This window comes from Plectropomus leopardus, chromosome 19 (assembly GCF_008729295.1).
Source record: "Plectropomus leopardus isolate mb chromosome 19, YSFRI_Pleo_2.0, whole genome shotgun sequence".
Classification (NCBI taxonomy): Eukaryota; Metazoa; Chordata; class Actinopteri; order Perciformes; family Serranidae; genus Plectropomus; species Plectropomus leopardus.
Genome location: NC_056481.1, coordinates 1547398 through 1571059, shown reverse-complemented (window position 1 = coordinate 1571059; position 23662 = coordinate 1547398). Strand labels below are relative to the sequence as shown.

Below are 23662 nucleotides of genomic sequence, written 5' to 3'. Positions count from 1 at the left end.
CACTTTTTTCCGAGCTTTAAAATCGCAGACAGAGAGCAAGACAGATGGTTACACACACACACACACACACACACACACACACACACACACACACACACACACACTCGGAGGAGAGCACCCTTGTGGTTTTGTGGTCGGTGTCCATTAACGGCGGCGGTGAGCTCTTCACAGAGAAACCTCCAGACAGATTTACTTTCATACTTGTGGACGTGTGACGGAGCAGCTTCTGGACTCCTCATAGAAAAACAAGCTGTTTAACAGCTGATACTCGCAGCACTTACGCTTTAACTGCACCAATAAACGTCTCTAATTGGATTACACACTCATTTGTTGTCACGCCGACTTCAGTTTTTAATGTTATTTTTCTTGAATATGAAATAAAATGATATTGAAAATGAGATTTATGGAACGTTTTGTCTTTGAGCTTGCCGTCGTTTTAAGGGTGGATGTCCGGGCGGTGACTTCATGGATCTGTACAGTAGCCGAAAACCACGAGGACCGACTGCTGAGAGCAACCAGACTGGATGAGACTGATTCCAGGTCAGCTGCAGACGTGTTTTCATCGGACACGTGAACACTTGAAACAGTCGAAGCCTCGTTTAAGGAGTTTTTCCCACCAACTGTTGCATCATCAACTTAGCGTGACATGTTTTCATGAGCCGGCTAACAAACGTTTTCCATCTGATGCAGCTGATGATGAAGCACAAACAGCAGCAGACACTAACCACTTTAACCCTTTAAAACCTGGATCACCATCAGTTTTCTCGTACTGCAGTTTGGCGCCTTTCACAAGCATTAAACTTACGAAACTTTTGGCAAACTTGTTTGATTTCTGTCAAAAAAACAAAACAAAACAAAACAAAAAAAGGCAATCAACAAATTAGCATAAAAGTCCTTAAAATAAAATTAGCTGAAAATTAGTTTAAAAAGAAATAAGTCCAGAAAATTATATGATAATGTCAAATAAAATAATTCTATAAAATTATTGGAATTATATAATTAAAACTGGGTGACAGAAAAAATGGAAATGGCACTTTTTCATGTCATTTAGTGGGTTTTTTTTTGTTGTTTTTTAAACTTTTGCAAATATTTGGGTCATTTCTCATCAAGTTTCTCATTGACTTCTTTTATGTTTTTGTGAAAGAAATCAAGCAAATTTGCTCAAGTTTCAAAGCGTTAATAAAAGATTCACTGCTACACATTTTTACTAGCTGCAAAGTTTTGCAAAATTGTTGTCGACTATTTTGCAAAACAGGGAGGTCGAGGGGGGGCTCGAAGCTGTTTATTAAAAATTTTAGAAAAAAATGCACCACAAAGGACGGATTCAGATGTTTTATACTGGCAGAAATGGAATATAATAAAATAAGTTTGTTTTTTTTTAGTGTGTAATCGACTGCCATGTTTTTTTTAATCTAAAAACATAATGGTATTTAAAGGGTTAAAATTCTGAAAATTATTTAATGTTTGATATTAATGATTAGGACTAAGGTTGGTTAAAAAAACAACAATGAAAATCATATTAATGTATAATATTTTTTAACGCCTGACGAGTGTGTGTGATATTAAAGCGGAGCCCTAAAGGGTTAATATGAAACCCAGCTGCGTACATTATGTGTCATAGGAGGTCGCTGCTTTGTCTCTTTCAGCAAACTTAGAGGTTTGGCTGTAGCATGCTGGGATCCTCCCAAAGCATTCTGGGTAAAATGAGCCCTCTGAAGCTGAATTTGGAGAGTTTAGATCCGTAAATGAAGGTTTCAGGAACAGAAACACAAAGTGAGATTCTGTTTCTCACCTGGATGTAGTCCAGGACGAGCTGGTGCCTCTGCTTGGCTGTGGCCACCTCGCTGTCAGTGATGGCTTCTCGCAGTGCCTGCTGGGTAATGAGGGCGTCCAGGTCCAGGACGGAGGACAGACGGCAGTACAGACTGATGAACTTCTCTTTGTAGGTGCAGAAGTGCACTGAAGAAAGCATGAAAAAATAAAAATAAAGAAATAAAAACAGAGAGATTAATGTGCTGTGGAGGAAGAAGAGATGATGACGCTTTTTCTTCTGACTGCAGAATTTAAAATAAAACATAAATCACTTGTTAACATTCAATTTTAATGTTATCACATCCAAAATACACCCCCCTTTTTTAAATCTATTTTTTTTTTACCTTTTTACTTATTTATTTAATTATGTTTTTTTTATTTTAAATTTGTTCATTCCATCTTTTTCTGTTACCCTGTTATCTGTTTATTGTTTGTTCGTATTATGTGGTAACAACTGATAAGGGAAGTGGGGGGAGGGTGGATGTGGGAAGGTTTTTGGGATTTTTTTCTCTCATTAAAGCTGCTCTAACGTAACTCACAGTTGTTGTATTTCTATGTACAGTAATATCTGCGAAAAATGAATTAGAAAAATTTTGAAAAAACAATCCACAAAAATGAAAGAAAAAATGCGACGTTAAAAATATAACATAAAATATAAATCATTCTGCATTTGAACAATATTTGAGGATAACTTCAATGAACTCTGGCTCATAATCATCAGCTTATTAACACGTTTCTCCTCATTTTCTGCCACGAGAACATCTCGCTCACTGAAATCTGTGTGATCTTCCTGCAGCAGGAAACAACAGCTTCTGGATGTGAGAAGACCAAAAATCTGGATGATCATCAGTGAAAATCTGGATGATCATCAGTGAAAATCTGGATGATCATCAGTGAAAATCTGGATGATCATCAGTGAAAATCTGGGCGTCTTTTTGGTGAAATTTGGTAAAAAGTGACAGAAATCTGTTGAGCAGTTTCCTTCAGCGACGGCAGCTGGTGAGCAGGTCAGGGTGTGTACAAAGAGAGAGTATTGTGCAGTGTGTGTATGGGTGTTATTGACACATTCTTGTGTGTGTGTGTGTGTGTGTGTGTGTTTTGACGTGTGTGCATGTGTGTGTGTGTGTGTGTGTGTGTGTGTGTGTGTTTTTACGTGTGTGCATGTGTGTGTGTGTGTGTGTGTGTGTGTGTGTGTGTGTGTTTTCAGAGAGGCCGTCCTACTGTGAGCCTGCAGGTGATTTAGTGGGGGGTCTGCAGAGAGGAGGTCCTACTGGAGCCTGCAGGCTGATTTAGTGTTCTCCCTGTGACGGAGTGTGTGTGTGTGTGTGTGTGTGTGTGTGTGTGTGTGTGTGTGTGTGTGTGTGTGTGTGTGTGTGTGTGTGTGTGTGTGTGTGTGTGTAACACAGCTCAGTCTGTCCACCTCCACACACTGAGTCGGTGCAGACGTCCTGCGTGAAGCTGCATTAATGCTGTAGATTTAACTCCTTTATATGCTGTTATATTTCCTGCAGGCTTTTCTTGGGGGCCACTTTTGAAAAATGACACGAGGCCAGGGGCCAGTCGCTGTAGCCCTGTACATGTTTCTAGGATTTTAGGACATTTTTAAGTTTTAGGACATTTCTAGAACTTTGGGACATTTCTAGGATTTTGAGACGATTGTAAGATTTTCTGACATTTCTAAGATTTCAGGATGTTTCTCAGATTTTTGTACATTTTAGGACATTTCAAGGATTTTAGGACATTTCTAGGATTTCAGCACATATCAAGGATTTAAGACATTATTTGGATTTTAAGGACTTTTTAGGATATCAGGACATTTTTAGGATTTTAGGACATAAGTGTCTTGACTGGCACTTTTTTTGATCAACAAGCTCTATTCTCATGCTGTATTATGTCTCTGACACCTTATCGAGACTAAAAGGACAAAAACAATTCACAGCGTGAATCACTGTATAATTATTGTGAATAAGAAAATGGTTGGGGGGCCACCAGGGGCCCTATCAGGGGCCAGATTTGGCCCTCAGGCCGTCACTGATCTGCAGCGGCACAAACACTCAGCATCAACACATCTGGAGATTTAAAGTTTTTACTGGACAAAACTGTCAAAAGTAACAACCTTTAAGTCATATAATAATAATAATAATGTGTGTGTGTGTGTGTGTGTGTGTGTGTGTGTGTGTGTGTGTGTGTGTGTGTCTGTGTGCTGTTACCGAGCTCAAACATCTGCAGCGGGAGGTGGAGAAACCCTGAAGGGGGGTGTAGGGGTTGGACTGTCCGGGGGCGGAGCAAACATCGTCGGCGGCCGGCAGCAGCAGCAGGAAGGAGACGCCGTGACCGAGCTCCACCACCTCCTGACCGTAGAGACGGAAGTGACGGGCCTGCACACGTGAGGGAGGCGAGACACGATCATGTGACCGCACGAACACACAACAACAACTTAACTTAAACAACAAACGCATCATTTGAATCTTCAATCTCACAAAAAAAAAAACATTGCAACAGTTTCTTCATCTTGATGCAATAAAACACAGGTATGCAAATCACAAAAAAAGACTTAATATAACAATGACTATGATTTAAAATTAAAAAAAAACCCAACAAAAACACGATGCACACAGAGGACAAAGAAACGATTGATTTTAGTTTTTTTCAAAGAAAAGATGTAAAAAAAAAACTGTTGCTCAGCAAAGATGGAAATACTGTCAAATTATGTATTTAACCCTTTGAAACTTTGAAACTGAGAAAATTGGCTATATTTAAAATAAATAAATAATAATAATAATAATAATAAACATGGGAGGAAGGTAATGAGTAACAAAAGAGATGACCCAGAAATTGGTGAGAAATTTGTGGAAAGTACAAAAACATTTCCTAAAATTTTGATTAAAAAAAACAACTAAAGAAACAAAACACCAAATGAAAAAGTAAAAAAACAACAACAAAAAAGCTAGAAATGGCTTGAAAAATGCTTAAAAATCACAATAACTGTAAAATAGTTTCAAATATATAATAATGAAAATCATTAATATAGTTCATGGACATTTTCCTCAGCTTTTTGGAAATGACGCGGTGTGAGCCAGGTACCTGGTGCAGAGGTAGGTTCAGGTGTTTCAGCAGAGACTTGATCGAAGTCTGCAGCTCGTAGTACAGTAAAGGGGCGTGGCTCTCAGGCCTGGGCTCCGCCACCTCGCTCTTCTCACCTGCAGTCGACAGCGTCTGGATCCAGTCCCACTCCTCCCTAACACACACACACACACACACACACACACACACACACACACAGTGATGTGATATGTAATGTAATACGAGTGCCTTTCGAGAGGAGCGAACGGCTCTCATTCCTCAGATTTCTGGTAGAAATTCCTCATTTCCGAGTGTTCGTGTAGCGGAGCAGCTGCGGTCTCTGCTGCAGATTCTCAGACGAACACAGATCGAAGTCTTTGTTCGCTCGGACCCGGAGTCCTCAAACTAAAACAGGTCAGCAGCTTATTCAAAAGCCTCCGTTCATTGTTTTAATCGATCGTCCGAAAAGCAGCAACAAAACACAGCAGGTTTGGAGGGCATGTTGTCAGCGAAAAATGTCTGCAAGGTTTTTTCCTTTTAAAATTTTTGATGATTTTAAAAGAAACATTGAAACACGCAGCCCAAAGGGGTTAAAAAGACATGTTTTCTTAAAAAAAAAAAAAAAGTTGCCATTTTTCTCCTCACGGGAAATGTTTCTTTTTCTTTAAATATTTTTAGTGATTAATTTCTTCCATTTTTTTCTTTGTTTTTTTTTTTTTTTTTTAAAGTCAATTCTATTATTATTTTTTAAAAATTGGGCTTTTTTTTTTTTTTTTTAACAACTTCTACATTTTTAAAATTTTTCTTTTTAAGGAAGTTTCTCAGACTTTTTAGGACATTTTTAAGATTTTCAGACATTTCTCTGATTTTAAGACATTTACAGGATTTTATGACATTTATGGGCTTTCAGGACGTTTCTTGGACTTTAGGACATTAGGGTCTTATTTAGTCTCTGTCGGGGGTGTGGGGGATCCTCCTCTGGCTCTTTTTTGGATCAACAGGCTCTATGTTGATGCTGTTTTAATCACTCCGACACCTTATTGATACTTAAAGGACAAAAACGATTCACAGAGTGAATCACTTTATTTCTATTGTGAATTGGAAAAAAGTCGAGGCGCCCCCTGTCGCCCCATCAACGGCCTGATTTGGCCCGCGGGTCTTAAGTTGAGTCTCCGCCTGATGCTCTGGGCCGCGTGGACATGTGAACATCGTGTCCTTCGGCCATGAATCATCTGAACGTTTTCTTCCGGTCCTCCTGAGAACATCGTCTCTCCGCTCACTCTGCCGCCTTCGGCTGTCCGTGAGCTTTATTTATCTTTCACATGAATCACAATCAGACCCTTCAGGGTGAAATCGCTTTTATCGTCTCTTCACTCAGAACATTACGCATCTGCTGTGTTTTTGGTTTTTGGTACCTGGAGACGTTGGCGTTGTCCCGTACGCGGCTGTGACAGAGCATGTTGGGGGTCCGCTGGGAGACCAGGACTCTGATCTGGTCCACAGAGCTGCTGAGCTTCAGGTAGCCCAGGTAGAGACCCGGGGCCAGCCGGTGCGTGCTGCGCCGCTGGTACGCCAAGATGTCCTGCGGGACGGAGACAAAGATGGTTAAAACTGTCTGTCTCTGCAGGACAACAGTGTCTGTGTCGTCTTTTACACACATCACTCGTCTGCCGGGAAAACGTGATTTTATAAAACCAGCTGAGAAATCATTTAATAACTTTATTACAGACTGAGGCTCATTTTAACTGGATATTAACCCTTTAGGGCCCGCTTTAATATCACACACACTGATCGGCACACAAAATGCACTTTTCAAAATCAAGCCTTTAAAAATATTATACATTAAAATTATTTTCTACATTCATTGAATTCATTTTTTAACCTAATCATAAATATCAAATATTCATTCATTTTCAGAACTTTAACCCTTAAATGCCAGGTTTTTGTCATGATGCCACTATATTCTTGGATTTAAAAATACACACAAAAAAATCAATTATTTTTTAACACACTGCATGCTAAGTATATATTTTGATATATGATCACAGACGGGGATGTCAGCGTTTAGCAGCAACATTATTTTTGCACACTCACACAGTTCTGCACACAAAATGCACTTTTCAATAACAGGCTATAAGAAATATCGTACATTAATGTGATTTTCTACTTTTGTTGAGATTATTTTTTGACCAACATCAGTCTTAATTATAAATAGAAAATATTGATGAATTTCAAGAATTTTAACCCTTTAAATGCCAGGTTTTCATCATGATGCCGCTGTTTAGAAAAAAAAAACACACACAAAAAAAGAATTATTTTCAAATAACTGCGTGCAAGATTGTGACAGTGCACACAGTGGAAATCGCGTGAATATTCTCCATATGCCACAAATGTACTTTTTAAGCTTAATTTTGAAAAGTGCATTTTGTGCGCAGAGTGATACGAGTGTGAGATATTAAAGTGGGCCCTAAAGGGTTAAATGCATCCGAGGTTCAGCTGAAGCTCAACTGAAAACAAATCAGAACAACAAAATCAGACAAATGTCTCAATTAAAATGAAAATATTTCCTGTCACTGAAGGTGGTGATGATATCATCACGCCCGCACGTTCAGAGGAGCAACTCTTCCTCACCTGGATGGTGATGATGAGGACGTCGAGGGCGTACGGTCCTCCGGCGTGGACAGCGACTTCCTCTGGCTCTGCAGTTTGGTCACCTGCATCCACTTCCCGCTGAACAGCGAGTGCTGGCTCTCCGTGTCGCGCGGATGGTCACCAGCAGCACGTTGCCGTGGCGATCCTTGATGGGCTCGTAGTGGACGCGGCCGAGGTTGTGGGTCCCCAGGAGGTTCTGCAGGACGAAGACGTTAGATTGTTTTAACAGCTGATTTGACGTTCAGCTGCACGTCTTGGCGTTTTGTGGGTGCTGACCTGCAGCTGGCCGGCGGCGGTGAGCATCTTGTGGCGCGCCTGCAGGGTGGAGGACGACGACATAGACACTGACATACTCTGTCTCAGCCACCGGACGTCCTCCCACATGCAGGACAGCTGCAGGGACACACAGACAGACAGAGAGTCGTTAAACTGCAGCGCCTCGTAAAACAAAATGCTTTTATTGGTGTGGTGTGTTTGGGGACGGCGGCGGCGGCCCGATGCACGCCACAGAGTCACAGATTTTAAACCGAAGGAGCGCGTCACACCTGATGACTGCGACACCAGACTGCAGCGCTCGGAGACAGTCGGAGGAAGCTGCACAGCGAGAAGTGAGACCAAAACACAGCGAGAATCTCACTTTCACAGCTCCGTCACCGCAGAGAGAAAACACGTCAAACCTCCAGAGTCGGCGAGCTGAAGGTCGTTTATCACGCAGGTGCAGACGGCGAAAAGAGTCAGACACGTTTCCTAAACTGACATCAACAATACGTGTCACTTTGTAACAAAAAATTTCAAAAACTTTTCTAAAGCTTCTTTTCCATTAGTTATATAATAATAAAAATACTTTTTATTTATTATTTTATTTTATTTAGTGAGTTATTCATTCATTCATTCATTCATATTTTATGGCACGAGCAAACATTCATACACACCTGTTTACTTTTACTTTAGTAATATTTAGAAAGCAGGACTTTTACTTGTAAAGGAGATTTCAACCATGTACTTAAATTTAAAATCAAATATTCGTTTAAACACACACCAGGACAGACCGAGTACACACAGGTTTCCACGGACTAAATTTAAAACATTTTAATAACTTTTTCAAGTTATAAAAAAGTTTTCAACTTTCTTTATTAATTATGATATTAATAATAATAATTATTATTATTTAGAGGAATTCCAACTTTCCATTCATAAAAATAAACCAAACTTTGCACATAGTTCCAGTCACATGCCGAACTTCCTCAGCTGCAAACACAAACCGATAATCCTGATGATCGAAAGTTCGAACTTTCATCCATTCGGTCAAAATCATCAAATACAGCGTACGTTCGTCATGCAGCGTTCAGTTACGGTAAATAAACGGCTGTGACGGTGATCGGGTCGACTTCATAGATTGTATAAATAATAAAGGTTCATGTTAGCGAGCTGAAAGAGGGCGGATCGACTCTGAAGGACAGGACGCACTAACACAGACTAAACTGTGCATGGAAACATAGCGAGTGCGTCCGACTTCAGGCCGGTCAATAAGCGCAGAAGTGGACGTGCTGCTTTGCATGTTGGGTAAAAAGCGAGTGAGCCGGCGTGTGTCGGGGGACGGGATACCTTCGTGAACCAGAGGAAGTCCTGCATGAGGGAGCTGCTGTAGGAGTCGTCCACCTCCACGATGGGGATCTGGTCCTCCGCCGTCACCAGTAAACTGTCCTTATGGTAAAAGACGGCGGCCAGGTAGATCCCCCTGCACACAGGTGCATCATGGGAGCTCATTTTTTGTACGTGTTTAAATCAGAGAGTCAGAAAATGAAGAGTTTGAGCACGAACCTTTTCAGTGTTTTCACAAACTTGTTGGAGGAGTTGAAGAGGTGTTTGAGGCTTCTGGAGACGGACTGCTTCCTGCTCGGGTTCTGCAGCTTCGAGGTGTCTGAAAACCACAGAAGAAGAAGAAAACACAGTCGTCTTAACCCTTCGAAACCTGCAGCAAATCAGCTTGATTTCTTCAAAAACATGGGAGGAATGCAATCAGCTTTAACTGTTCTTTGTAGCGGTTTGTTTTTATGTATTTTCAGGTTCTTGTCTTGTATTTTTTACTCATTTCTTTCTAATTTTTGGGTCATTTTTTCTCTCCTTGTTCATTGTGTTCTTCCCATATTTTTGGAAAAAATCAAGCCAATTCGCTCAAGTTTGAAAAAGTTAAACCAAAACAAAGACGGAGCAGTTTTTATGAAAAGAGCGTCTCTCCAGCTGTGAAATACAAACACAGAAAAACAGTGACTTTAAGTGTCGAGAGTGATGATGACTGCAGACTCTGGGACTGAGGAACAGAAGTGTGTGTGTGTGTGTGTGTGTGTGTGTGTGTGTGTGTGTGTGTTTATCTGTGTTTACAAGGTCAGCGGGGTCGAGTCACTCTCCCATGTTACTCTGACTGAACGTTATCTTATCTGCTTCATTCGTTCGGCTGTCTATCTCGCCTCCCGTCCGGCGAGGACGGCGGCCGCTCGCTCAGCAGCGATGCCAATCTCCAGACCACAGCGCCCTTTTTACTCCGTTAATTAAGCGTCACGTAATTATCGTCCTGTAAACAGACGGCAGACGTTGGAGCCGTCTAACGATCACAAACGCGGCGGTGAGTCCGGCGGCGCGGCTGCAGACCGCCAGAGGTTACAAACAAGCCGGCGAGCTCACGGACGACATCATGGAGGCGGAGGAGACGCTGCTGCAGCGCTCACACACTTTCGTCTCCAAATTGTTGCTTTCAGAGTCCGTCAGAGTAAAAAGCTTCGACCGCCGTAATAACAGCGTGTGTGCACGACTAATGGCTGAATGTCTTCTGCAGTTTGACCTGCGAGTCATCAGACGGGCAGAGGACGACCTTCCACCGCCTCCGAAACATTACACAACCTGCAGCCGAGAGTCTGCACACACACACACACACACACACACACACACACACACACACACACACACACACACACACACACACACACACACACACACACACAGGTCCTGTTCTTCAGGCTTTGAAAAGTCTCTGTGTGTTTGCAGCGCTGGAGGCTAACCGGGTTTGACAGGTGGATAATATGACAGGAGCGCGGCGGCCTGCTGTGCAGCGCCGCACGCCACTCTGAATAAATAAAGAAACGAGTCGGCTGAAAAACACGAGCGCAGCTGATTAATGAGGCGACCACCTTTCCCTCGGAGGGAGACACAGAAACGAGTTTTTTCGTTGGTTCTGAGCTGCTCGTGTTTCTTCTCGTCTGTCATTAACGCTGGTTTTAACCCTCTGTGGTCCACATTATAATGTCAGTTAGCAAAAAAAAAAAAAAGTTTGAAATGCTTTTTTTAGTCATAAAATAGTCAACATTATTTAAAGATAATTTCATAAACTGTTTTGGCGGGAACACTTGGGTACATTTCCTTAGAGCAACACCGTACCATAAAAGTAAGAAATGAAAAAAGATGGTTTTAAAAAAAATAAATTTAACAAAAATACTCACGGAAAAAAATTCAAAAATCTCTACGTTTTACATTTATGGCATTTGAAATAAGAAAAACATTAAAAATGAACTTTTTCATAAGTTTGTTTGTCTGATCCGCTGCTGACCAGCATCATCCAGAATATCTGCGACGGACTACGGAGGCCGGCCGTGCGGTAACGCAGCGGTGATGGACCGGGTGGAAATTAGCCGTGAGAGTTTAAGCGCCAAGCATCGCTGTTTTTGTTACCCGAAGCACACAAAGGACGCATCGTACAGACACAACAAATGTTGCACTGGCCCTTTAAAGACACTTACGCGCGTGCCTGTTGGTGTCACTTTGTCACTTTGTGCTCAGATGACGAATGCTGACATCTGGACGGTTTTACAGAGCGCCGAAGGCACGAGTCCTAAAACACTGAAGTCTGTCGGCATCTTTGCTCCTCCGGTTCCCTCGTCTCAAAGTCTGAATGGGTTTTTGGTAAAATGTCTTAAATAACGTCTGTGATTAACACAGGCTGAGCATATTTAGACGTTTTGTTCTGCAACATAAAATACGTCCGCTTAAACCCGATTTTTGAACTTTTCAGGTTTTACTCATCTTAAAAAAGGCGGCTGCTAACAAGTGGCTACATGGGTCGACAGTGTTAGACGTCATCACGCAGAAACTCATTAAACTCTCTCGCCGCCTTCACAGCTTTACAGTCGCGCTCCAACTTATAGATTTATCTGTTTATTTATCTGTTTGATTCGTTTAAAATTAAGCGCTAAATCAAATCAGAAGATTCGGGTGGTGATGTTTGAGTCCAGCGATCACGATGTAGTTGGTTTACAGTCAACGCCTTTTTGATTTCATTTACGCTTCAAAACACACATCACGCTCAACAAAACCTGTAAGTATCGGAAACTCGTGTTCGACAGAGAGCTAATTTGTGGCGATAATCGAAAGTGCTCAAAAAACTGGAGGCAGAGTCATGTCTCTAAACAGCATCAGAGGAGAAAACAACGTCCACCACTTTATTTATTATATCTGAGAGCTTCTGCACCTACAGGGACACACACTGCCCCCTGTGTGTGTGTGTGTGTGTGTGTGTGTGTGTGTGTGTGTGTGTGTGTGTGTGTGTGCAATCATAAATTAAGATATCCAGGCTGATAAATGAGCTCTCTCTGCTCTATAGTGGTGGCTTTGTACCCACACTGATTACTTTCACACATTTATTTTTGGCTCCCTGAGAATAAATTGTACAAATACACACAAATACACACACACACACACACACACAGAGTGGGTGTATATTACAGCTGGGATAATGACCAATTGAGCGTGCACTCCAAACATAAATTCAAACACACACACGAATGACTTTTGTTGTTATTTTGCACAGCGCTGAAAAATCCTCAGAAAACGACTCATCTGTGTGTGTGTGTGTGTGTGTGTGTGTGTGTGTGTGTGTGTGTGCTGGCAGGGACCTCAGTGACATCATCAAAGCTGTTGACTCTGACTCGGTTGAGTGACGGTGGGTGTTTTTACCACACACATGCACGCACGCACCCACGCGCACACACACACACACGCACGCACGCACACACACACTCTCTGGTCCTGATGAAGCTGCTGTTTGTGCGCGGCGTCCTGCTCTGACTCACTGTCAGATCTCAAGAAAAGTTGCAGAATTTAGAAAAAGTAAAAATATAAAAAGTAAAAGTAAAATATATTTTTATCTTTAAAAATCTGTGGCCAATTTTTTTCTCTTTAAAACGTTTTGCTTTTTTTTCCCCTTAAATGTTTTTTTTGTGATTTTTAAAGAAAGCATGACTTCCAAACCCAGTAAGTATAAGGTTTGGAAATTAGTAAAAGGTGACAAGAAATGACCTAAAAATTAGTTTTTTAAAAAAAGGGATGAGAATTATTAGAAAATCATCAAAAAAATGGGGAAAATGTCCAGAAAATAATACTTAAAATTATTATTACCATCTGAATTTATGTTACAAAAAAAGTACATGTATATATTTTAAAATTTTCACTTCTTTCGCTGCATTTTTGTTGTATTTTTTGTTTTTTTACTTTTCTTTTTCGTTTATTTTCAGGTAAATTTCACGTAACTTTCTACTAATTTCTTGTTGATTTTACAAAAAAAAAAACCCAATTTGCTCAGGTTACAAAGGTGGAGCTTTCAAATCTAATATGACACGGGACGGTTTCATGAATGATAGCACATCACACCTCTGTGGACGCTTTGTGTCAGTTCACACACACTCACCTCCGCAGCAGTAGTGTGTGTGCGTGGCTCGGACCTGCTGCAGCAGACGCTCCATGGCCTCGATGTGTCCTCGCTTCCTGGGCTCCCGAGCGTCGCTCTCCCTCCAATCTGAACAAACGACCAGAAGACAAAACCTGAGAGGACGTCACGAGAAACACCGACTGTGTTTACGTGCACCTGTTTTCACGCGCACACGCAGTAAAGCGGATCTCGCGCTTTAATATCACACACGCTCATATCGCTCTGCTCACAAATGTGCTTTTCAAAATCAAGCTTTAAAAAATATATCACATTAATGTTATTGTCTATTTTTATTGAGTTTTTTTTAAAATCAACATCAGCTCTAGTCATAAATATAAAATATTCATTAATTTTCAGAATTGTAAGCCTTTAAAAGCCAGGTTTTTGTCATGATGCCACTGTGTTTAAGATTTAAAAAAAATAATGAACAGCCTGGGATATATGTCGGTGATTAGCAGAAACATTGATTTTTATACATTATTTTTTTTACAGCGTCAAATTCTCACACTCATTTACATATGACACAAAATCAAGCTTTAAAAAATTATTATATATTAATATGATTTTCTACTTTTATAGGCAACATCAGTCCCAATCATAAAAATCAATTATTCATCAATTTTCAGAATTTTAACCCTTTAAATGCCAGCTGCTGTCATGATGCCACTATGTTTTTAGATGAAAAAAAAACCCAAAACAAAACACAAAAACGGACATAAAAATGATTAGCAGCAGCATTGATTGAGACAGTGCACCTAATGGAAAAGCATGTAGTTTCTCCATAACTGTTATAAAATCTGAAATGATAGATTTTATAGGATGTGGATATTTTTATCCTGCCTGACTCCCAGAAAGTTTTCCTTTAAAGCAAATGTTAGTGCTTGTGAACTGTATTTAGTCTCCCTTTGTGTCTGCGACTTCGTGTTTTCACTCCTGACTCCTGATTTTAATCTCCAGAAGGCAAAATCAATTCACAAAAAAATTAGAAGTCTAGTTTTCTCTCAGAACACTTGAAGGACTTGTGTTCAATATTTATAAATGAGATTTTCACTTAATGACGCCAAAAAATAACTTTCTACTGCAAATTCAAAAGCACAGCTATGATTTTTGGCCAGAAAACTGACAGCTGTTAAAAATCAAGGCTTTTTTCTGTGTGCTGCCGCCTTTTATTTAAAAACAAATAATTATTTATTTCTTACTCTGTGACTTTTATTCTTGTATTTAATACCTGTCTTACTCCACATTAGTGTGCTCTTATTTTCTCGGCTCTAAACATTGCATTTAAATGTCCTTTTCCGACGTGTTTCTTTGTCTCTTTGAACATAAAGCACTTTGAACTGAACATTCATCACATCTGCGGCTCAAGGTTAAAGAGCCTGTTCGTGCAGAGAGAAAGAGAGTCGTGACGGCGAGGGAACCATGTGATGTTCCCGAGAGAACCGAGAAGTGAACATTCACGACTCTCTCTTCACTACTGACCACATCTTTGTTTCAATCCTCACAGCGATCACCATCAGCAGTCGCTCAGTTCAGTGGTTAGCAGCCGAAATGTTTCAGTCTGTGCAGTGCTTCCAGAAAAGCAAGTTCTCTGTTTTTCTGCAGTTTTTGTGGATATTTAACAGATTTATGACAGATTTGCAAATTCAAAATCACTTCAAAATAAAGTGCTTCCAGAAAAGCAAGTTCTCTGTTTTTTGGTTTTTTTATGTAAATTTTTAGGGTTTTTATTATGAACCAACTCTTTTCACAGAAAGTGTCTTTCAAGTTTCATTGATTTTTGATATACTGGTAGAAAATCCTAAAATGCATACTTAGTCTAAAATTCCCCAACTGGACGTTTGTGCGAAATTTGACGAAATTTCCTCGAGGCCTTTGTGAGATATTGTTGACTGAAAACAAGATGAACGCGAGGTCAAAGTGACCTCTAACCACAAAAATACAACCAATTACTTCTGAGTCTAAGTGGACGTTTGTGCCAAATTTGACAAAATTTCCTCAAAGCCATCCTGAGATATTGTTCTCATAAGATGGATGCAACGTCACAGCGACCTTTGACTGCACAATTCTAACCAGTTAATTCTTGTAGACGTTTGTGCCAAAATTTGACAAATTTACATCAAGAACCTCTTAAGATATAGCTTTTGTGAGAACGGGAAAGGCAGACGGGCAACCCAAAAACATTACGCTTCTGGCCTTGGCTACACAACGTACATTGTGTACATTTGTGTTTTCTTCTTCTTTATTGTTTTTACTTTGCACATATTTTCTTTTTTTTTTGCATTCCACACATACTGCAGTTTCTCTCTGACAATACTGATACCTGACCTGAAAATGGCCCATGATTAGGTGCTGGATGAACCACTGAGCATTTTCTTTTCCAAAAAAAACCCAAAACTTTTTTAAACTGACCATTTTTTTGTACTTCAAATGTAAATAACGTAATAAAAAGTGGACCCCTGGCAACACTAGTCGAGTATCCCTGTTTTATTACGTTATCTGTTTGATTTCTCAAATTTTACAAAAAAGGTGTATTAAATATTAGTAAAATGTTATAAAGGTTTTACAGACTGCTGTGTCTGAGGCTTTCACTCAACCTCGGACTTTGGATGGATGAAAATGGCAGATTTATTTATTTTTTTTGGTGATTATGCAATAAGTCTCCCTCAAATGTCGTGTTTTGTCCGACCAACCCAAATAAAACCAAAAATTCATTATGAAGCAAAACAGTGAAATTAAACAAATGCTGTAACCAGAACATGCCATTTTTCATGCCATCATTATATTTTATCTCACTCCTGACATTGCACTTTAGTCTTGATGCAGGGAGAAAATATATTTCCTCTCTTCAGCAGCAGCGACTGTAAGTCTGGAGTCAGTTTTCGTGAGGCAGAGAAGCTGTAATCGGCGATATTAAAAAGTGACAGAAGAGAGTGTGAGGATGAACTCACTGGATGGAGCTGCAGATGGAGGGAGGGAGCAGGAGGGAGGACCCCAGCCCTTCATGTTATAAGCCGACACCCGAACATAGTAGAGCCGACCCTGAAATGTTAAAAAAAAAAAAAAGGGCATATTAACAGCTGTGGTTTGGTGTCCACATACTTTTGGCCACATGGTGTATGTGTTGTCATTGTTTAAAGCCGTTTTCAGACACGAAAAACTCTTCATCCACCTGTTAAAGTGGATGAATGCTCCAGTTTTAAATGAGACGGCTGCTGCTGGTTTCACATATAAAGAAAATCAGCTTCAATCAAACTGAAGACGCTCAGAGGACAAACAGCAGCGTGAGACATCTGTCTTTGTTACAGTGGCCTTGGACAGACGCTTTCTCTCTAATGTGAAGCCTGTTAAATCACAGTGTTCGTCTGATGTTCCTCTCCGCTCTCTTTCTCCGCTGGTGTCTCCGCTGGTGTCTCCGCTGGTGTCTCCGCTGGTGTCTCTGAATGTCCGCTCCGCTCTCATTGTCCAACAGGTGATCTCAGTCTCTTCTAGGACACCACAATGTCTCGATCCGGTCCTGATACTGTCATTTATTAGCGTGCTAAGCGGCTGCCGATGATTTGAGTTCAGGTGTGGTGAGTCTCGGTTCTGCTGAAAGATAAACTGATATCTGATGTTTGATGTAAATGTGCAGAGATCACAGCAGAGCCGTGACTTAGGGACGGTTCTGTAGCTGCAGCTTCCTGACAGTTTGGGGAACGTTCCTCTCTGTAGATCCACGAGAACTCAAACACAATATTATCTTCAGCATTATTTTTGTATAATTCAAGTTGACATAAGAAGATAAGAGCAAAAAAAACCCAAAACGAAATATAAAAATGAAATTGATTTTTCTCCTGAAATTGACAAATTGACATTTTTCTTTTACAAAAATGCGATTTTTCCAGCTTTTTGTCTGAAATGTCGGTTTTCTTTTTTTGAAAATGCACAAATTAAATGAATCTGTACTCACCACATCTCAGCCTTTCAGACCCTCAGGTGATGACAAACAAATAGAAATGATCAGTTATCGGTATCTTATCGGCCACAAGAAGCTGGAAATTATCGGTTTATCGGTATCGGTTAAAATAATCATTATCGTGCAGCATTGATTTTTTTGTCTTTTGCAGTTGGTTCGTTTCACTTTGAGCTCGTTTTGCGTCTCTTCGTAGGTGTTTTTTTGTCTCTCTCTGGGGGTTTTGTGTCTCTGTGTAGTTACTTTCGGTCTCTTCGCAGCAGTTGTGTGAATAAATGCCGCTCACACGAACATTTGAGGAGTGGAGTCTGACTCGGCCTCGGCTCATTAGACGCCCACTCCGTGTCTCGCCCTTTCCATTCAGGCAACATGTTCTTCTCTAAATGTTTTCAGAGCTTTTTGTGGAAACGTGTGAGTGCAGCTCCGTGCTCTAAATGGCAAACGGCAGATGCAGCTCAGTTTGGAGAATTTATGTGTCAGACGGTGATGAACGGGACGTGTAATGAGCGACAGCCTCCGACAAACCGCACGCTCTGAAAATGTCACCGATGCCAGTCAACAAACACACGACAGCGAAGTCAGAGGGAATAAGAAAGTTAAACCAAAACATGTGTGAATCGGAGCTGTCAGGGCTCTGAATGCGGCCGGCTGTTTGTTGGTGCGCTGAACAGAAGCAGCTGTCAGCGGGGAAACACAAAGCGCGTTCTCCTCACGGCGTTTTTATCTGCAGCTGCTGATCCGACTCGAAGCTCACAAATAAACGTAAAAGTGAGCGATGTGCCGGAACAATTCAGCGGCCCTCGAGGAGAGCGTGCCGGGGAATCGCTCCTCTAAACGCTGAAGGTGAAAGTACACAATATTTATGTGTCGTGAAAAGAGGGCCGAGCGGACGAGGAGGAGGAGGGATGCTGCTGTTACCGTGGTGAGGCTGCCGATGGTACACTTGAGGGACTGCAGATTATCCAACACCATCTCTCCGGCAAGCAGCGAGAAATCCTTCAGGCAGCTCCACTCCACTGCACACACACACACACACACACACACACACACAAACACACATGCGCACACACACACACACACACACACACACACACACACACACACACACACACACACACAGACACACACACCCACACACATTCCACAGTAAACATTCGGCTCCTATTTTCATTAAAAATCAATAGTTCCTGCTGAGATGAGGAAATCGCGATTAACCTTCTCACTGCTGGGCTCACGGCCCGGAGCTGTCTTTTAATTGTCTCTTAATTGTCTCTTTCTGTCTCTTTCTCTACATTAAATACACCTGTGAGCGAAAAGAAAAAAAACATCTGATGCAGTCAGATGGATGAAAACCTCACAAAGAGGTTGAAAAAATCCCAAATAAATATTAAATATCAGGGCAGTCAGTCCGCTGCTCACAAAAACGTTCTCTGAATAAAAAAATAAAATTATGATTTAAATGAGGAATCATCACTGCATGTGCGTGTGTGTGTGTGTGTGTGTGTGTGTGCATGCGCATGTGTGTTTGTGTGTGTATGTGTGTGTGTGCACATGTGTGTTTGTGTGTGTATGTTGTGTGTGTGTGCACATGTGTGTTTTTGTGTGTGTGTGTATGTGTGTGTGTGCACATGTGTGTTTTTGTGTGTGTGTGTGTGTGTGTGTGTGTGTGTGTGTGTGTGGGTGTGTGTGTCTGTGTCTGTGTGTGTGTGTGTTGGTGTGTGTGTGTATGTGTGTGTATGTGTGTGTGTGTCTGTGTGTGTGTGTGTGTGTGTGTCTGTGTCTGTGTCTGTGTGTGTGTGTGTGTGTGTGTGTGTGTCTGTGTCTGTGTCTGTGTCTGTGTGTGTGTGTGTGTGTGTGTGTATGTGTATGTGTGTGTTGTGTGGGTGTGTGTGTCTGTGTCTGTGTGTGTGTGTTGGTGTGTGTGTGTATGTGTGTGTATGTGTGTGTGTGTGTCTGTGTCTGTGTGTGTGTGTGTGGGTGTGTGTGTGTCTGTGTCTGTGTGTGTGTGTGTGTGTGTGTGTGTGTGTGTATGTGTGTGTGTGTGTGTGTGTGTGTGTCTGTGTGTGTGTACCTCTGTATTTGGTCACCACAGTGGAGTTGAGACACTGCGGCTCCTGGAAGGTGACGGTCAGTGTGGTGCTACTGCTCACGCTCAGACGAACCATGGACGGGGCCTCCGGGGCTCCTGAGCAGGGGCACAGAGGCGTTTTTTATCTTGTTTTTCTCTTTTTCGTTTTCGTTTCACGTCTCATTTTGCATCTTGTTTCGGTTCTTCAGTCATCCGTCCACACTCTCACCTGCTGCCACTAAATTCTCTGTAAAGACAACTTTGACGCTTCAGTAATTCTGGTTTCTGAGGCTACACTCGGTGTGTGTATTCGCGGTTTGGGTCGATATATTCCAGATTATTAGCATTGTGTTAAAAAACACATTCAGCCCGACCAGGTTCTCACACAACAGCTGCTCCGTCTAAAACACGTAATTAACAGCGTAGCCAGCGGCTGCCGCAGCTTTTTACTTTGATGTTCTTAAGTGTTGAATAAATACTAATGTAAGCTTGAGATGATTAACTGGACTAAACACGCTTTAATAAAATAAAAAAAAACAGATGAACAAAGTGTAATAATGTGAAGCTTCAGGGTGGAAATGAAGCGCTCGTCTCATGTTTCCGTCATAACGCAGAATCATAATACGATCTCACTTCATTACTGTTCGCTGTGCAGAGGAAACAGTTCATTACGCTCACAGCCTGCAGACACCGAACGACTGGACAATTTCATCTCATCAGTTCTGTGACGCCGAATCTGAGGCTCGATCAGACTGACAATATTCAGCAGAATAAAACGAAATTATCAGATAAAATGAAAAAACAAACATTTAGGAATGACCTCATTGAAAACATACATGTCTGTGGTAAAACGTCACAGTAAATTTACTGGAGTGTTTCAATGACAATTTTGAGGTACTTGTACTTGAGTATTTCCATTTGATGTTAAGTCTACTGTGCAGCTTTTTATTTTTTCATAATTATTCAACTACAAATTATTATTATTATATTAATTATTATTTTTTAACCTAAAGACTTACACATCACAGGTTATCTTAAGTCAGCCGGGTTAAATTGTTAAATCTCTCTTCTTCTGCAGCACCGACTCAAAAATCACCATGAGGGACGACAGCATGTCATGGTTTAACAACAACAACAACAACAACAACAACAACAACAATAATAAATAATAATAAATAATAATAATTTGGAAAACAATAATCATTTAAAATAAAGTACAGTGGTGGATGAGTGTTTTAGAAAGTATTTTTGCTGTGTTTCGTGTTTCAGTTTCGTGGTGATTTTTAGATTATCACATTAGCAGGAATGTGTCTTAACACCAAAGTGACTGCAGTGCTTTGTGGATTTAAATATTCAAGTGCAGGAAACAGATTTTGTCCCAGAAAACAACGAATAACCGTCATTCTGTCATCGTGCACACTCACGTGCGTGCTGGAAGCCCGTCCTCATGCGCTTGTACAGCTTGCTCCTCCACTCCCAGGCCCTCAGCTGTTTGTCCTTCTGGCAGGCCTCCAGAGACAGGCCGTCCCTCTGAGCCTGAGCCGCCAGGTCCGCCGCCCGCCGCTCGGCCTCCGCCACCAGAGAGCTCAGGTGGGCCTCGCGACTCTCCACGCTCACAACTACGAGAACGAAACACAGAGAGAGCGCCGTCGTGAGAGGACCGACGGCGACCGAACAAGGATCCATCAGCAAAACATCAAATTCATGTTCAACCACCCACATCCCAAAAACTGTTCAGATCAGACGTCAAACCTGGGAGCCTTTAGAGCAGTGATACTCAACTTATGGACCGTGGGCCAAATCTGGCCCCCGGTAGGGTGTCAGGTGGCCCCCAGCCAAGGGATTGACACTAGGAATTGTTTTTGTCCTTTTAGTCTCTGTAAGGTGTCAGAGACATAAAACAGCATCAAAATAGAGCTTGTTGATCAAAAAAAGGTCCAGTGGAGGATCCCCCACACCCCCGACAGAGGACACAGATAAGAGCCTAATGTCCTAAAATCTTAGAAACATCCCGAAATCCGAAAAACATCCCGAAATCCTAAAAACATGCTAAAATGAATAAAAAGTCCTAAAAGCTTATAAACATCTTAAATCTGAGGAAACTTCAAAAAATTCTAGAAACATCCTAAAATCAGTAAAATGTCCTAAAATCAATTAAACATCCTTAAATCTTAAAAACGTCAAAAAAATCTGATAATTGTTCTAAAATCAAAGAAACGTCCTGAAATCCTAGAACCGTCTTAAAGTCTGAGAATTGTCCTAAAACCATAGAAACGTCCTATAATCCTTGAAATGTCCCAAAATCTGATAAACGTCCTAAAATCCTGGAAGCTGCTGTGACCGGCCCCTGGCCTCCTGTCTGCTCGGAAAAGTATTTAAAGTATTTTGGAAAGTGAACACAAAGTTCGGTTAAAAACACCAAAATATCCAAATCTGTCTTCAGCAGAAGATCTCCAGATGTTTGTCTTTCTGAGGTTCTTCTTCGTCAAATATAAAATGATTATTTCCTCACAGTTTGACGGACGCAGAGACCAGGAGGAGCACGTGTGTCCTCCTCACACTCGTGAGCTCGAGTCTCTCGTTAATAAGAACCACGAGTCTGTGGAGGAGTTTGAGGCTGCAGGGTCAGATCTGTCAGGGCCGGCGGAGGCTCGGGCACGAGCGTCTTTTGTGGACGGACACTAAAGCGTCCACGTGAGAGCCGGGACAAAAACATGTCAAGGCCAAAAAGATGAAAGTGTCTCTTAGCGCGCGGCCTTAAAAGGACCATCGCTGGCTGTGAGGAGGAAGACAAGGTACGAGACACCGAGAAACACCGAAGAGCAGGAAACACGGCGGGACATAAACGTAGTCCACACAATAACACTCAACATTGTCCCCTCATTTTTAAATATCATTTTCTGAATCTGCCAGTGTCTTGCAATTTGCAGAACATTTTGAACCAAGTTACTTTTGCCTTTTTTTATCTTTTTCAAAGAAATTGCACCAATTTTCTCAGAGATAAATACTACTTAAATACTAAGACACGTCGCTGCAGGCTTCAAAGGGTTAACTTGCACTATTTTATTTCATCGTTATTATGTATCTTTTTTATTTCATTTTTTTCACTTAAACAGTGTCACACATGGTCACTGAATCACTTCACTCATACATACAAATATAAGACAATAAATCACTTTATGTAATAAAAAAATAATAATAATAACAATTGAAAAAATAAAAAAACAGTTAAAAGAACAATAAAAAAAAATAAAATTAAAATAAAAGTAAAAAAAGCAACTACAAAATAACTCCGTACTCCCACACTTGTATGCACTATGGTCTCGTCTGATTCAGCTCTAATTTATTTTTCTGTATAAATATCTAAATATCTATCTGTGTTTATGAAAACAGAGAACCTGAAGTACCACTTGAAGCAAAAAATGAAACGTTCTTGACCGTGAGCGGAGAGCGAAAGCTTTGTAATAACCTGCAGTTTAGGAGGTTTTTGTCGGTCACACACGTACTGAATCTTGACGTTGTGCTGTGAGATGATTGTTGTGAACTCAAATTTCTCAAAGCTCTTTTCTCCAGAACCAGTTTTCACCAAAAAAACATTCATGGACAAAATCTTAATGACAAGAGGACATAAAAGACGATTACGTCCAAGACTCTTTCCAGAGTAAACACGCCCACTCAGCACCTCCACATGATGTCGTGAAGTGGAATTATTGTGTCAGTGCTTTCAAAAAACACGTTACTGTGTCCGTTTGACTGAAATCAGACAAAATCAAATTTCTCGTTTGTGTGAAATTTTTAGAAATTCCCTCGAGACGTTCTTGAGACATCGCGTTCACAAGAAACAACCCGAAACCTGCGATGTTTTCCAGATTGGAAACAACTTTTCAGATTCAGAAACAACTTAGTTTTTGGTCGAAATGCTCAGAATTTGCAACACGGAAGAATCTGGAATATGTTTGGGCAGGATTTATGGATTTGGGGAAATTAGAGTCTGATTAACAGATTTGGTTCATGTTTGGTTCATCATGTACGTCATAGTTTATTGTCCATAAAAGGTGAAAAATTAAAAAAAAATTAAAAAAAAGATTTGACTTCTTTTGTCTTGTTGACGTCTTCTTAGTATTTGACATCTTTGGATGCTTTTTTTGGATCTCCGCTAAAGTCTGACATAAACTTTGGTGTATTTTAGAAAACAACAGAAACAAAAGCAGTTTTGGAGAACCGTGACGCCGGCTGGCCTCGTGGTCCCGACTCTCCATCCGGCGGTTGCCGTTGGAAACGCCAGCGGCCATATTACTGAGCTGGAGGTGTCATTTCCTGCTCGGCTCGGCCTGTCAGAGCCCCGTTAGCCGCGAACGGC

At 41.1% G+C, this 23662-nt stretch overlaps 1 pseudogene; it reads right to left on the bottom strand.

The window, feature by feature from the left end:
• LOC121958975 overlaps nt 1-23662 on the bottom strand; it is an 87358-nt pseudogene that overhangs the window by 7882 nt on the left and 55814 nt on the right.